Below are 15,805 nucleotides of genomic sequence, written 5' to 3'. Positions count from 1 at the left end.
GTGTCAGACTATTTATAGTTAATTATCTGTACTGGTCTCATGCCCGATTCAGAAATACCCACAGCCAAGAACCAAAGTTAACTGTCTTTGTAAGCCCTGTTTCTGGCCTAGAAGATCTAGTTTTATCAAAACAACACATTCACATGGTTTAAAAAGTCAAAGAGTACTAACAGTCATTCCAAACACAGTCCTGGCCCCACATGTGTCAGTTTTATGAATATTTACACCTATTTTAAAAGACTACAAAATGTGTTCTCCCTAAGAAGTGGGAGCTGAACACTGTATACACCTGGGCACAAGGCTAGGAACCACAATGGGGCAGTCCTAAAGGGAGAGGAAGGGAAGTGGTGATGCACACTTGTAGTCCCAGCTACTCAGGAGGCTGAGAAGGAAGTATAGTCTGAACCCAGAAGACTTGAGGCTGCGATGATCCGTGATTGTCCCATTGCACTCCAGCCTGGACAACAGAATGAGACCCTGACTCAAAATATAAATAAATAAAATAATGAACATGAAAGTAAAACTAGAGGTGTTAGACATGTATCTGCCCCCTACGTTAGGAAAACACTTGTACATATAGTGTCTCTAAGGTACTGATAAAAATACCTTGGAGGCCTATGTGCCCCTCCCAAGAGTATTCCCTTCCTCCCTCCCTCCCTCCTTCCCTCCCTCCTTCTATCCATAGAGGTAACTGCTAGTTCATTTTTGTTGTCATTATCCTGATGCTTCTCTTTCTAGTTTTATTCCCTAAATTATCCCCAAGGAATGCATTTTCTTTTTGAAAAGCAGTAGCAAACATTGAGCCAGCTATGTAAGGAGAGGACAAAACTATCACAATTACATGAACAATCCTAAGAACAGATAAACTAAACACTGACTGAGTTATAGACTGGCTTTGTCATCCCTGGGAGTTTCTCAGAGTCCTCCTGGGGAAGCTGGGGGTGGCCTGAATGAGTCCTTTGGAACACAGAGCACCCCACCATCACAGAGGTTATTGTATGAACCAAGTGCCATGTGATCTGGCATGGGCACTGGGCGTGGGTGGTTCTGCATTTCCGCCTCCAAGTCCAGCGTGGCCCACCTCCAGCCTCCAGGAGTGGGTGAGAGCACACTCATGCGCCTCAGCTGGCCAGGAGGGCAGCGCATAGGACAGAAATGTCAGCACAAGGCAAGCTATGTACAGATAACAAATGACCTGCTTCCAACCCACCTAGGCTTTCTGTCCTCAAGTTAAAACAAAAAGTATACAACAGCAGTGTCCTTGACATGGGAATTGCATTCTCCAGCCTGACTGGTGCCCTCCATTCCTGGGGCAGAACTTTCCATCTGGGATCGCCCTTCACTGTCTGTGGGGGTTCCCTTTGTCTCTGTCCTATGTTGGGTCTCCTGAGACCCACATAGATTAGTTAGCATACAGGCTAAGCTGCTATAACAAAGACACAAAGCATGATAGAAGGTTCTTTCTCTGTCTCCTAACAGCCTAGAGGCAGACAGGTGATATTTGCTCCAAGAGGTCATAATTGACCCAGGAGTCGTGTGCACCACTTCCGCTCACATCTCATGGACCAGAACTTAGTGTCATAGCCCCACTCAGGTGCAGGGGAGCCTCTTGTACAACTAAACCTCTGGGCAACCTATACCCCCACCCCAAAAAAAGCTATGGAAAGAAAATTAGCATATTGTGGTCATTCTCTTTTTTCAGTCTTTTTCTTCTGTGCCCTTTTTTCTTTTCTTTCTTTCTTTCTTTTCTTTTCTTTTTTTTTTTTTTGAGTTGGGGATCTCACTCTGATGCTCAGGCAGGAGTGCAGTGGCATATTCACAGTTCACCACAGCCTCCACCTCCGGGACTCAGGTGATCTTTCCACCTCAGCCTTCCAAGTAGTTGGGGCTACAGGCATGTACACCATGCCTAGTTAATTGTTTTATTTTTTGTAGAGATGAGGTCTCATTATGTTGTCCATGCTGGTCTTGAACTCCTGAACTCAAGTGAACCTCCTGCCTCAACCTCCCAAAGTGCTGAGATTATAGGTGTGAGTCACCATGCCCAGCCAGAAGGGACTATCAGGGAGTACTGAGTACTCAGAGGTCGGCACTAAGGGCTGGCAGAAGAAAGCAACAAGAATAACCAAGCGAAAAATTCAGAGCCAAAGCTCTACTCTGTTTACTAAAAGAAATGACTTCATCTCCTGTGAATGTCTCATTTTAACAACAGACTTCTCTCTGCTTCTTCCAATCTGGCTCCTTGAACAGTCATTCTTCCCAATTCAAGGCTACCTGAGATGGCCCTGAAAGGGAAGGAAGACCCAGGGATGATAACTGGGTCTGAGTGGCCCAGACCACACTGTTTACAACCCTAGTGAGTATTATTAGGCCATTATCTTGATATTCGAATGGAAGAGAAAGCCATGACCCCCAGTTTACTATACCATAATAATTATTCACTGGTTCTGAGAAATATTTTAAAGAATTGGGTGCCTGAGGTATTTTACTTAAAATTCCTTTTTCATATCAATAGCAATCTTTTCCTACTAAATACACCAGATGTTTGAAGTAGCAGAATTTAATCTTGCTCATTAGTGGAAGGAAATTCTGGCCTGGTCCCTTTAAGCACAAATACTATTTAAACAGGTGTCTATATTTATGCCTACTTTTATACCTCCTGTTCCCAGACAGCTCCTCTGGTGAGCTGTGCAGAGCCGAAGGAAAGAGAGAAAAGAAGGGGACGTGGGGAGCCAGTGAAGGTGCACGACGCTGTGTGACAGGGACCCTGGGCATCAGTGCCTTCTGCCCTTCCTGTGCATGTGACTCCTTCCTTCCAGGTGCCAGAGAAGCCTCTGGGGACCTGAGCTGGGTTTGTTCTGAGCAGAGAGCAGAGCAGCTATCTTCTTCCTTTTCTCTCATGTGCCTTGTGAAACTTGGACCACTTCACACATAAAATTACAAGTTGTGTGTAGAGTGAGGGTTTTGCACTTCTTCTCATTCTTCCAAGTCATCCTGGAGAACTGGGCATAGATTTTTTTTTTTTTTTAAGTCAGAGTCTCACTCTGTCACCCAGGCTGGAAGGCAGTAGCATGATCACAGCTCATTGCAGTCTCATCTTCCTGGACTCAGATGTTCCTTCTGCTTTGGCCTCTCGTGTGACTGGGACTACAGGCATGCACCGTCTGTGGTGCCAGCTTTTTTTTTTTTTCTTTCTATTTTTTGTAGAGACTAGGTATCGTCATATTGCCTAGGCTGGTTTTGAATTCCTGGGCTCAAACTATTCTCTTACCTTGGCCTCCCAACGTGGTAGGATTACAAGCATGAACCATAGCACCCCAGCCGGCATGGATGATCTTTAACATAACCTGCCCTGGGTTCTAACCACAGGTGTTAAACGGGGACCAGAGAATCCATTCTGGGAACAGAGGACCAGCCACTCCCAGGAGGGCAGAATTAAAGAATACAGGTGGAGGCCCACACTCTTAACCACCCTGCATTTTATTCAGTCTTTCACCATAAGGGGCCTGTGTTTCCTGACCCAATGGAACCACTGACAGACCTCCCTGGACCTCCATGCACTGAGCCAAACCTCAAGAAATGATTTGATTCTTCTCCAAAGTAGACTGTGTCTTGGCTCAGTATTTCCCAGAGTAGGTTCTTCAGAGCACTGGTTCAAGGGTACATTAATAAATGTTCTATGAAAAAAGGGGTTCCATGGTTCAATGAGTTTGGGAACTGCTAGGTTACATAAAGTACTGACCTGCAGGACTCATGCTCGCTTTGACAGGCCTTGCTTTTTATCCTATAAACTTTAAAAACAGATGTTCTTAGCCTCACCGAACCCCACAAGCACATGAATGTTTGCCTCTTTCCCTTTGCTGAGATATAGGAAGGCAACATGGGATGGATGGTGGGAACTAGACTCCCTGAAGGGCACCTCCAGCATGAAAAGATGAAGGGGGATGGGCCACGTAGTGTTGTGTAGCAGGTATCCTCAGCCAGTCCCTAAATCCAGTCTTACCCGTGGGCCCCTCAGGACATACTGTGCTACCAGCCTCTGTACTGGGTTAGAAGTGAACATTTGATTTGTCGTGGACATCAGCCCAGAGCAAGGCAGCAGCACTAGAAAGTCCCCAGGCTTGACAGATCTACTCAGCAGGCACCACCCACGCAGGCTGGTGAAGACTCTGCCAGCATCCTCAGGCTGACAGCTTGACCTCAGAACTTGCCAGAGCCTGTAGGATGTTGGTGTATAATGTGAATTTCCAAAGCTGTGACAAAGAAACACCTGTCAGAATTTGTTTTAAGGGGCACACGCATTGGAAATGCTGGTTTATTGCCCTCTCACTTCTCTCCCCTTTGCCAATCCTTGCTTACTTTTTGGAAGTTGACACCATTTCATGCAAAGGATGCTGCTAGGATCTGAATGTTTGTGTCCCTCCAAAACTCATATGTTGAAATCCTAACCTCCAAGGTGATGGTATTAGGAGGTGGGGCCTTGTGGGAAGTGATTAGATCATGAGGGTGAAGCCCTCATGAATGGGATTAGTGCCCTTAAAAAAATTTTTTTTTTTATCCCTCCTTTTTATAATTTTTATTTCAGTAGCTTTAGGGAGTACAAATAGTTTTTGGTTATATGGTTGCATTGTATAGTGGCAAAGTCTGGACTTTAAGTGTCCCTACCACCTCACCTGTGCACATTGTACCTGATGGGTAATATTTCATCCTTCCACTCCTTCCTACCCTTTCCCTTCTGAGTTCCCAGTGTCCATTCTCTATGCTTCTGCAGAACTTTAGTTTAGCTCCCACTTATAAGTGAGAACATGCCATGTTTACATTAGTTCACTTAGGATGGTATTCTCCAATTCCATCCAAGTTGCTGCAAGGCATTATTTTATTCCTTTTTCTGGCTGAATAGTATTCCATGGCATATATATATATCACATTGGCATTATCCATGGATCAGTTGATGGGCATTTAGGTTGATTCCACATCTTTGCAATTGTGATTAGGTCGTGAGGATGGAAACCTCATGAATGGGATTAGTGCCCTTTTAAAAAGGACCTAAAGGGCTAGATTGTCCTTTCTACCATGTGAGGACATAGTCAGAAGGGACAACCTACAAACACAGGTCCTCTCATGACACAGATGCTGCTAGCATCTTGATCTTGGACTTTCCAGTCTTCAGAACTCCGATAAAGAAATTTCTGTTATATATAAGCTACCTAGTCCATGTTATTTCTTTCTTTCTTTTTTTTTTATTTCAGTTGGAGTCTCACTTCATCGCCGAGGCTGGAGTGCAGTAGCACGCTCATGGCCACCCCAGCATTGACGTGCTGGGCTCCGGTGATCCTTCTACCTCAGCTTTCCAAGTAGCCGGAACTATAGTCACTTGCTGCCATACCTGGCTAATTTTTTATTTATTGTAAAGACAAGTTGCCCAGGCTGATCTTGAACCCACGGACTCTGGCAGTCCACTCGCCTCAGCCTCCCAAAGTGCTGGGATTATGGGCTGAGTCACCCAACCTGGCCCATGTTATTTTATCAGAGCAGTCCTCACATCCTGACAAACGCTGAACAGGTGCATCATGTCAATGGTTGGTATTTCTTCTATGGCAGTATCCTCTAATGTATTTACATTTTCAGCTGATATAATGTCACAAAATCCACCAAAATCTTCGTCTGCTGGTTCAATTCAAGCATCACTGTAGTCCGCAGTCTGTTCCAAGAGTTGTTTGAGCTGGTTGACCAACACAGTCCAAAACATTAGCAATTTTGTAAATGGCATCCTTTGGCCTGAACTCTTCTGGAAAGTTATGGGTCCTAAAACTCTGCTAACAGCAGCAAGCATGCCATTACCAAAAGCAAACACAATAAGGTGCTTGTACTTGCTCTTTCTGAATTGTGGATTCCCTCGGTCATGAGGCTGTATTGTGGATGTCACAAGGGAATGGGCAATAAAGTCACAAGAAGATCACAAGGTAAGCAACTCCATACAGACAGAAAGATTAGTGGCTGCAGAGGGCTGAGGGAAAGGCTTGAGAGGAAGCAGGGAGACTGCTAATGAATATGGGTTAGTCTTTGGGGTGATGAGAACTCTAAACTTGATCATGGGGGTGGTTGTATAACTCAGAATATACTAAAACTACTGAAATATGCATGCTGATGGATAAATTGTATGGTATGTGAATTATATCTGAATAAAACTGTATATATGTAAAAAAAAAATAAAACTAAGATAAGGACACATATTTTAAAAAGTGCCAAGTACAGTGACTCATGCCGGTAATCCCAGCACTTTGAGAAGTGGAGGTGAAAGGATTGCCTGAGCTCAGAGATTTGAGACCAGCCTGGGCAATTTGACGAGACCCTGTCTCCACAAAAAATAAAAAATTTAGCCAGGCGTAGTGGCACATGCCTATGCTTCCAGTCACTTGGAAGGCTGAGGCGGAAGGATCATCTGAGCTCAGTAGGTCAAGGCTGCAGTGGTTGGGTGACAGAGTGAGACTGCAACCAAAAAAAAAAAAAAATTCACAAAGCAATATGAGAAGCACTTACCTAGAAACAAATTTTTTTCATTTTTATCCAGTTCTGTTGGTCTACAATGAACTCATGTCTCATGTCACCGGTCTATAGTGGTTAGTCAGAACACATTGTTCTAGCTACCCATACTTTTTTTCTTTCTTCTCACTCTTCCTCCTTCCTGCCTTTCTTTCACTCTCTCCTTCCCTCCCTCCTTCCCCTTCTCTTCTCTTCCCCTCCCCCCTCCTTTCCTTCCTCCTTCCCTCCCTCCTTCCCTCCTTCCTTCCTTCCCTTGCTACTTTATTGAAGCACATTTTATTCAAAGAGAGAATCTTTATCTCCTAACAGGACTGGTCCTAGAATCTAAAATTGCTGTTCCAAGGATAGATTCTTATGGCTTAGAAGCCACATGATCTAGATTTGAATTTTGTAGGCTATTTTCTTGCTGGGTGACTACAGTTAGGCAAATCTCTCCAGCCTGGGTTCTTATGAGAATAAAAAATGAAATTAACCAATTAAATTAAAATTAAAGATGATTAGCAGAGAAACCTTGCTCCCTGACTGTGGGAGCAGAATCAGCCCTGCAACCACTGCCCCCACCCCAAGCACTTCCCACCAGAGCAAGCTGTTTTCCTATGAACTGTTTTGGGATAATATTAACCATAAGGTTGGTGTGTTAACCAGTCACAACGTTTGAAGAATCATGATCAGACTAGACCTTGGAGCAGTTTCCTGAGAGGAAGGTGAGGATGAAAGTGTGAGAGGAAGGATGACCTTGATGACTCCTTGATCTTGGAGTCAGCCTTATGAGTGAACTCAAGGAGTGCGTCTCCGGTGACAAGCTCAGTTTTCACCTGTCTTCCTCATACTGCACAAAGACAGCAGGGCAGCAGCCTTCGGAGACAAGCCTCAGTGTTGGTGCTAGCTGATTGTTGCATGTTGTTCTTAGAATGCTTGTGGGGGGCCGTTTGCTAGTGAGTGGAACATGTAAGATTTGGAGTCAGGTCTGAGTTCTTCCCAACTCTGCCACTTATTAATCATGTGGCCTTAGAGTGTCACTCTCTGTGCTCATGTTAGAATGAAAATAGTGACAGCTACTGGCTCACGGGATTGCTGGGACAATGTCATGATAATGATAATGATGGTCATAAGACTTACATAGCACTCTGCAAGGCACCGGCTTCAGCTCTTTATGCCTGTGACCTCATTTATTCCTTCTAATGACACTATGTCCATTAGCCCCATTTTATAAATGAGTAAACTAAGTCCAAAGAGAGGCAGCTTTACCTCTCTGAGGTCACAGAGCTGGGATTTGAATTAACTCAGGCAGTCGGCTTCATGACTCAATAATGAACAGTAGACTTCTGTCCTGTGCTGTATTCTCTCTTCCAAAGGAAATAATGCATGCAAAAGGTCTGGCCCTTAGAGCACAATCAATGGTGATGTTGAAATCGGGAATACTTCCAGGTCCTCAGGCCTCACCAGCTTATGTGTAACTGACTGCAAGTTCGGCCACTCGCCACCCAAAGCCAAACTCAAGAGATTAGATGGTAGAAAAAAAGTGACTATTCCAAAAGCTGGCAGTTGGGGAAATGGCCAGGTTTATGCCTCACACAGGCCATTTCCACTTTGGGCCTGTGTGTGGGAGCTTAAGAAGGGAAACCAGTTGTGGGGAGCATGTGAGAGTAGCCATAGGTGCTGGCTTATGTGGCTTGTTCCAATGGCTATCCTGAGTTCTGGTCCCATCTGCCCAGGTGGCACCAACTCAGAGCTGTATAATCTCAGAGATTAACTGCAGCTTTAAAATGACCTCTGAAGGTGGGGGTGGGAGGGGGCTGGGAATTCCACTGCCATCCAATTTGCTTCAAGATTAGCCTCCAGAACCTCTAGGCAAGCACATAATTAGATAATGCAAGGGAGTGCCTGGTGTGAAAAGGGAGGAAAGGGAGAGAGAGAAAAAACATGATTCAAATGCATTTTGAAATGAGCTACCAGGCTACGTATAGACTTCATACAAACACCTCAGTCTGCCTCAAACACAGGTCCCAAAGTCTCCTGAAGTCACTCGTGGGGTGTCTCATGTGGCCCTCCTGCCCTTCCATACTTGTTCCTCCCCGAAGCCCTGCTCATGAAATCCCTTGGGGTGGTGCCTCATCCTGCATCTAATTCTGGTGTTTCCTGAGGCTCTCTCCTGGCCAAGTTTCCTGGGCCCCAGGCAGAAATGGGACACCTGGGCCATTAACAGTCAACGTGACCACTCAGAGACCAGTAGCTCTGTGGAGTTCTCCATGAACTATGTTATATCACTTTCAGCAGACCTTTCCCAAGCAACAACTATGTTTCAGAGATAGTGCTAGAAGACATACAGAAACAAAGCAAGAGGTAGTGATGGCCCAACTTCCGTGGATGTCTGAGAGAATGACGTTTCGTGAATAGCAAACATGAAAATGAAATCGATGTAAGTATGTCCAGACTGACACCCTGTAGGGGCTTAGGGCCACCTGATGCCTACTAACACTGAGGTCCTAGGCGGGATCAGATTTTGTTATTATATTTACTAAAAATTGTGAGTGTTCTCAAAGAGGTGTTGGTGTTGAAGGTAATGGTGGTGGTGGTGGTGGTGGCGGTGATAGTATCCAGCCTAGGAAAATGCCCAGATAATACTTGATAGCAATGATTGACCTATTTATGTGATTTAAATGATCACCTTTATATATGAATTCTTGCCAGGGAAATTACCTTAACTGTTGCTCCACCTAGTCAACTGTTGCTCACCAGAGCACTGCAGCATTGCAATCATCCTTCCTACCTGTTGCCAGGGGTTCCAGTAGGTAGTCTCTCAAGGATTTTGGTCTGCAGTTACTCCAAACCAAAATGTCCTTATTGTTTCTAAAGTAATTCATCCCTCAGGGGGTTCTTTGATCCAGAGTGAATACTGTAAATTTTAGAAAACCAGTCCTACTCCTCTTCTAATCAATGGAATGGAAGCCCCAAGAATGATGGTGAGAGTGCCCCAGGCAACAACATGGAGAGAATTTGAAAAGAGATCTCTAGAAAAATGAAAATTGCCTACATAAGTTCTAATTTTATGAAAATGAAAACCGTGGAGGTTATGTTTTTTCTACAGCCTCAAATTTACTAAAAGTAAAAGCAAAAGCAAGATACTTCCAGCCAGGAGTAGGTAGGAAAAAGCACTCAGAAGTTCCAAGCCAGCCTAGGTAAGGATAGTGGTTACTTAGTAACTCCACAACTCCTGTGATAAAAAAACTGGTTTAACCAAACTGAGTGTGGCAAGACCCTAGGGCTTGAAAAGATGATTTATGTATGACTGAGCTCCAATATTTCTTACAGTTCTTACAGAGCAGCTGAATATTTTTTGAAAATCAGAAGATAAGAAAAAGGTAGACATCTCAGGAGGAAAAAAAAGTATATTCTGAGAGAGTAGCAAATGCTATCATTGTAACAAAAAAATATTGTGGGGCTCAAATTTCCAGAATAAACTACTTTAAGCATATAAGTAGGAAGGCCAGACGTGGTGGCTCATGCTTATAATCCCAGCAGTATGGGAGGCCAAGGCGGGGGCACTGCCTGAGTCCAGGAGTTAAAGAACAACATGGGAAACATAGCAAGACCTCGTCTCTACAAACAACAACAACAACAAAAAACTAACCAGGTGTGTGGCACTCAACTATAGTCTCAGCTATTCAGGAGGCTGAGGCAGAAGGATCGCCTGAACCCAGGAGGTTGAGGCTGCAGTGAGCTGTGATCGTGCACTGCATTCCAGTCTGGGCAACAGAGTGAGACTCCAATTCAATCAATCAATCAATAAAACCCTTTTGGTAATTTCTGGCTGTTGAACTGTTGTGCTTGGACATGACATGACAGAGATCATGCCACCAGAAACTTTGGAGTCCTACAGATCACAAATATTAAGAGCAAAAGCATTTTAGAGGTAATGTAGGTAGCACGGGTAGAAGCAGCATCTTGCACGGATCTTGTTAGGTCAAAATCCCAGCAGAGCCTCCAAAATGTTAGGTCAGAACAGACAGAGGTGGGGAGAGGGTTCTTTGATCCAGCGCCATGCGTAAGAGGCAAAGAATTGCACAGAAGTTAGATTGGAAAATATAGTTTATTTAGACAGTAAACGAGAGAGAGAAAGAGAGAGAGATTGATTCAACTCCCCAAGGTAGGGGAGGAGGGTCAAAGATAGGAAACATGGCAGCCATAACTCAAAGAGCCATGTGGCAGATCAAAGTTTAGCAAAGCAGTGGCGAATGGTTGCTTGAGGTTGAATGGTTTTAAACCTTTCCTTTGATGGGGGCAGGCATTAAGGTGACTGGGTGTAGTCTTTTTCAAGTCATGAAGGGGCGGACGAGGACAGATACTGACAGCCAGTGATGGGCAGGTGATGGGCGGCAGGCAGATGAGTGGGTTAGTCACATGACTGTTACCATGTTGATGGGGTCTGTGTTAGTCACTGTCATAAAGGGTTGATTAGGCTAATTTTTTTCTTATGCAAATGCTTGAAATAGAAAAGTTAATTAGTACAAAACAAGCTGGGGAGGGGTTGTAAAACAATTATTGATAGCTACCTCTGGGAAACCAGTTCTGTCCTTGGCTAGTGATTAGACGGTAAACTAGGTAATGTTCAGAGAATATGACAACTAGGCAGTGCCAAAATGGCTTAAGATCATTCCATTTTGGCCTTACTCTTTCAGGTCTGAACGAAACAAGACAGGCACTAAGACATCAGTCAGAGACAAAGCTCGACCTTTAAGGAAAGCTAATATGTTGGTTTTGGTTAGTTTGTTCTGGAGTGCAAGAGCATAGCAGAGCTTCCCGGTTCAAGCTGGGACTACAGGTGTGCGCCACCATGCCAGGCTAATTTTTTTCATGTTTGTAGAGATGAGGTCTTGCTATGTCACCTAGACTGTTCTTGAACTCCTGGGCTCAATCAGTCTGCTCACTTTGGCCTTTCAAATTGCTGGGATTATAGGCATAAGTCACCAAGCCAGCTTCCTTTCTACTTAATTTTTTAAAAAAAGTAACATATTGTGTCCACTAAATTGCATGCTGTTTTCTTACATGGGAGGAAATTAGAGAGCTTTTTGCTCTGTACAGGTGAGAGAATGCCAGACACTCATGCTCTTGCTGATCATCAGCTCACTGCTGAACATTACACTGGAACAATAGAGCAGGAAAACGATTTCCACAGGGGAGTTATTTGCCTGCAGCTAAAGGAGTATTTGCATACAGCAAACATTGTGTCACACGGAAGCCTTTTTCCCCTTACCATGCCCAACCAGAACTCTGTCCCCTCATCCCATCTGACTGTCCAGCCTCCAGTGGAGACCCCAGGCAAAGGTGTCTCCAAGGATCATTTCGTTCATGTTCTGATTCCCTCAATAGGCAAACACTTATCTCTTTTCTATTCTATATGTTCAACTCCCCAGGCAGCTGGCCACTTGGATCACAGGTCCCATGTGCTTGCTGACTTCGGCTACTCCTGGCACAGGGCAAGCTATTTCAAGTGGGAGCATGTTTTCTATTTGCATTTGCAAGTTTGTGACTGTTGTTCCAGTTGGGGGGCAATCTGGTCTTTTCAGTGTCATTTTTATTACACACACACGCTGTACCAGGCCCCATGCTTGATGGAGGATCGGGAAGGGGGTCACAAAGAAAAATCAAGATATGTTCCCTGCCCTCAAGCAATAGCCCGGTAGAGACCACCAAGACCCAAATACCATAGTAAGTGCCACCACAAAGGTACGGATAGACAGCTAAGGAAGGACGCATGCAGAGGTAATGAATTCTTCCTAGAGAGTCACAAAAAGCAGCCGGGAACTGATGTTTTCTTTGGGCTTTTCAGAGTATGAAGAGTTTGCAAAGTAGACAGGGAATGGCAACCCAACCAGAGCCACTGGAAGACCATGAGGTGAGCTAGTGTGTCAACAATCCAAATAGACATCCAGGGTGTCAAGATGGGGGTGGCTTTTCTGTCATAGGGAGGAGTTTCCAGGCAGGAAAAACAGGGCCATGTTATAAAAGATCTGCTGGCAATGAGGACTGTGGAGATTTTTCTATAGGCAATGGAGGTCTTATAGAAAGGTGTGTGCTCAGATCAGATTTGTATCTGGAACATAATTCCAAAGGAACTGTGAGCCCTGTGTTAGAAGGTTTTATTGACAACTTGGGAACCTTCTGAGGAGCTGCATTATACACCATCCATCTTCATGTCATGGCTGCCTGGTCTCTCTCCCTCTTCTATCCAGGCTCCTCAGTCCTGGGAAGTTCCAGATTCTTATCCTTTTATTATGCAGAGCAGCTTCTTCACTTCTCAGGTCTTAGTCCCACCTAGCCAGCACTCAAGCCTGCAGGGGCTCACATTTATTGGTTAAATAATTACCAATAATTGCCTTGGTAATTATTTAACATATATGTGAGCCCCTGCAGGCTTGAGTGCTGGCTAGGTGGCACTAAATTACTAACACACACACAAAAAAGTGGTTATTTTCCTAAGAGAAATTCTGGTATCAGCTGCAGAAAGTAATATAAATTTTTCTATCTCCTCACACACGAGTCCTCTATAATATCAGCAACATTTTCAATATCGTATACATAATAGAAATTATCTGTGAAACAGAACTGTGCTTGAGAAGTACAAGGCAGTATTCTCCAAATCATTTCAGCATTTCAACATTCAAGGTAAAAATAACTACAGGAAACATCATTAAACTGATTTTTAAAAAAGGTTTATTTGTTACAAAATGTTAAATACTAAAACTAAAAACATATAAATTCAGGTCAGGCTATATTAAAATACACACATACCCTTCTTTGCAAAATTATTAAAGGTTGAATTACACCGATCTTTAAATAAAATAAAGTACTCTTTGAGGATTTTTGTCCGATTAACTATTCAGTGTAGTGTAATTTTAAAATTGCAGTTGAAAAGTTTAGCTGTCTTGGAAGTCAGATTTTTCCAATTCTTCAGCCTTCTGCTGCTACCCAATAGGAAGCCACCATGCTGGCTTGGACAGTGTTAATTGCAGTTACACTGCTCAAAGTTCCGTATTACAAATCTAGTTTCCTCTAATATGAACACAGAGTAGTCAAAAGTATACAAAGGGTTAAATAGGGTGAAAACCTGGCCCAGAAAGAAAAGGCCTTGGCTCTACTGATACTGTGTTGTCTCTAATTAAAATGATTGGCCAATACATGGAAGCAGAGATCAGCATGAAGCACACACCCATCTAGAAATAATCTTTCCATTAAAAAAACAAACAAACAAACTCAACACTAGCACTCATTTCTCCACGATAGTTCATTAGCATTTAAAAAATTTCTTGTTATTTTTAATTGAGTTAATTTAAAGCTATAGAAACATCTACATCCAAGTGAATTTAAACATGAATTGGATTTCTGCCCTGACTAGCTCTGGTGAGTTGTGACCTCTGGGGGTCTGAGTCACGCCCAGGTGGTAAAGAGCTTCCATAACAAAATTAAGTGCTCCAGTCAACAGCACCAGCCTTCAACTCCAACACCCACTCAGGCCTACCAACCTAAGAGAGCCATTGACAGTCTATTAAAACATTTCATAGTATTCTCAAGAAAATACTTTATTTTGCTTCACAACTTGTATTTTTCAGTTTTCTAGATTGAAAGTTACTGATTTAGGATTTTAAATGATGTAATTCGCATACAGGTGAGAATACACTTATGGAGAACAGAAGGTTATTGTTGCATTTGAAAAGTTCTTAAAGGTGAATGAATTTCTAGACATCTACCAGAGTCTATTCTTTACCATGCTAATCCTTGTCAAATGGGATTTACCAGTAGTTGATTAACTCAGGTGACTAAAATACAAAAAATATAATTCTAGTACTCTTCAATGACACAGTATAATTAAAATCAGGTTTCTTGGAACATATCTATAGGGAATTTTTACTGGTTCACTCTGACAATGTTGGTATACATACAAGGGCTAACTGTGTGGTGCCTAATACTATTGTATGAAACTGTTTAATCAATTCTTTGAAAAGTTGGGAAAACTGTGAATACTCTAAAGTCACTGGAAATTCAAAGAAAAATGTATTCCAAGGCTGAATTACAGATGAAAATAATGCTCACAATAACTTAGTAATCTGTTTTTATCTGGGAATCTCTGTGCTTGTGAGTTTCTGATGTAATTATTTCTGTATACATGTGATAAGAGAAAACCTAGCTCTGTCTTCTATCTCAGTCCATTCTCTCTACATGTAACAAGACTGATTTATATCCTGTCTTTATTACTGAGTAATCTTGAAGGATAAGATTCATGCTACTCCTTATCAGATAGCCTTGTGGTCCTTGGAGAGAACTCAAACAAGCCTGACATCCTGATCTTAGTGTACACACACACACACACACACACACACACACACACACACACACACACGTCTTGAATCTTTGATAGCAAATTTTCTCTAGAGAATCTTTTCATGTGAGCATTTTTATAAGCGGGTATTAAAATCAGGCTGGCCAGTCACTCTTATCAGCATCCTGGTCTTACAAAATGATCAAGAAAGTGTTTGTTCATTTGTGACAGAGCCAGAACTGTGAGTGTTTTAAAGCTGAGACAATACAATGTGTTTCTCCCTGGCCAGCCTCGTTGGCAGTGGAGGTCCTGGGTGGTGCTGACCTTCCAGAGGCAGAACCTCCACTATGCCCTCTTCCCTTCAGCAAGCTTCCTTGTCCTCCCTTGGTATCGAGTGTCTCTTTTCTGCTTTCAGAGAGAAAGATGTTGAGCAACAGATGTAGCATATTTCCTGCCAGGAAGTAGACATAATTTTGGAGGACCAGTGCAAAGTAAAAACGAAGGGTCTTTCTTCAAACATTATTAAGAGTTTCGAGACAGTGACAGCATAGTTTTGAACCAAGCACATGGTCCTTCTAAGTGTGGTGCCCTGTGTGACGACACAAGTTACAAGCCGAGAAAACCAGCCCTGTTTAGGTGTGCTGCCTAACCAGAATCCCACAAAGGACACAAGGTGGCTCAGCTGGGTTGTCCGGATGAAAGACAGAATTCTTTTTCATAATGATTCAAACACTGTCACCAATTGTGAACCAAGTGACATTTCACTTTCCAAATCACAGGCAAATTTCTAATTTTAAAACCTCACATTGGACTGATTAGTTTTCCCCTAGATTCCTCATTATAGAAATAGTTATACGGGGTTTTTAAATGCCTCTTACTTTAATAGAGTAGTTAGTCAGACATGATGAAATGTCTGTATAATCCTATATGATTTAAAAAAAAAAA

The sequence above is a fragment of the Carlito syrichta genome, unplaced genomic scaffold (assembly GCF_000164805.1).
Source record: "Carlito syrichta isolate Samal-C Ts95f unplaced genomic scaffold, Tarsius_syrichta-2.0.1 Scaffold6706, whole genome shotgun sequence".
NCBI classification, from domain to species: Eukaryota; Metazoa; Chordata; class Mammalia; order Primates; family Tarsiidae; genus Carlito; species Carlito syrichta.
This window is presented reverse-complemented; position numbering follows the sequence as displayed.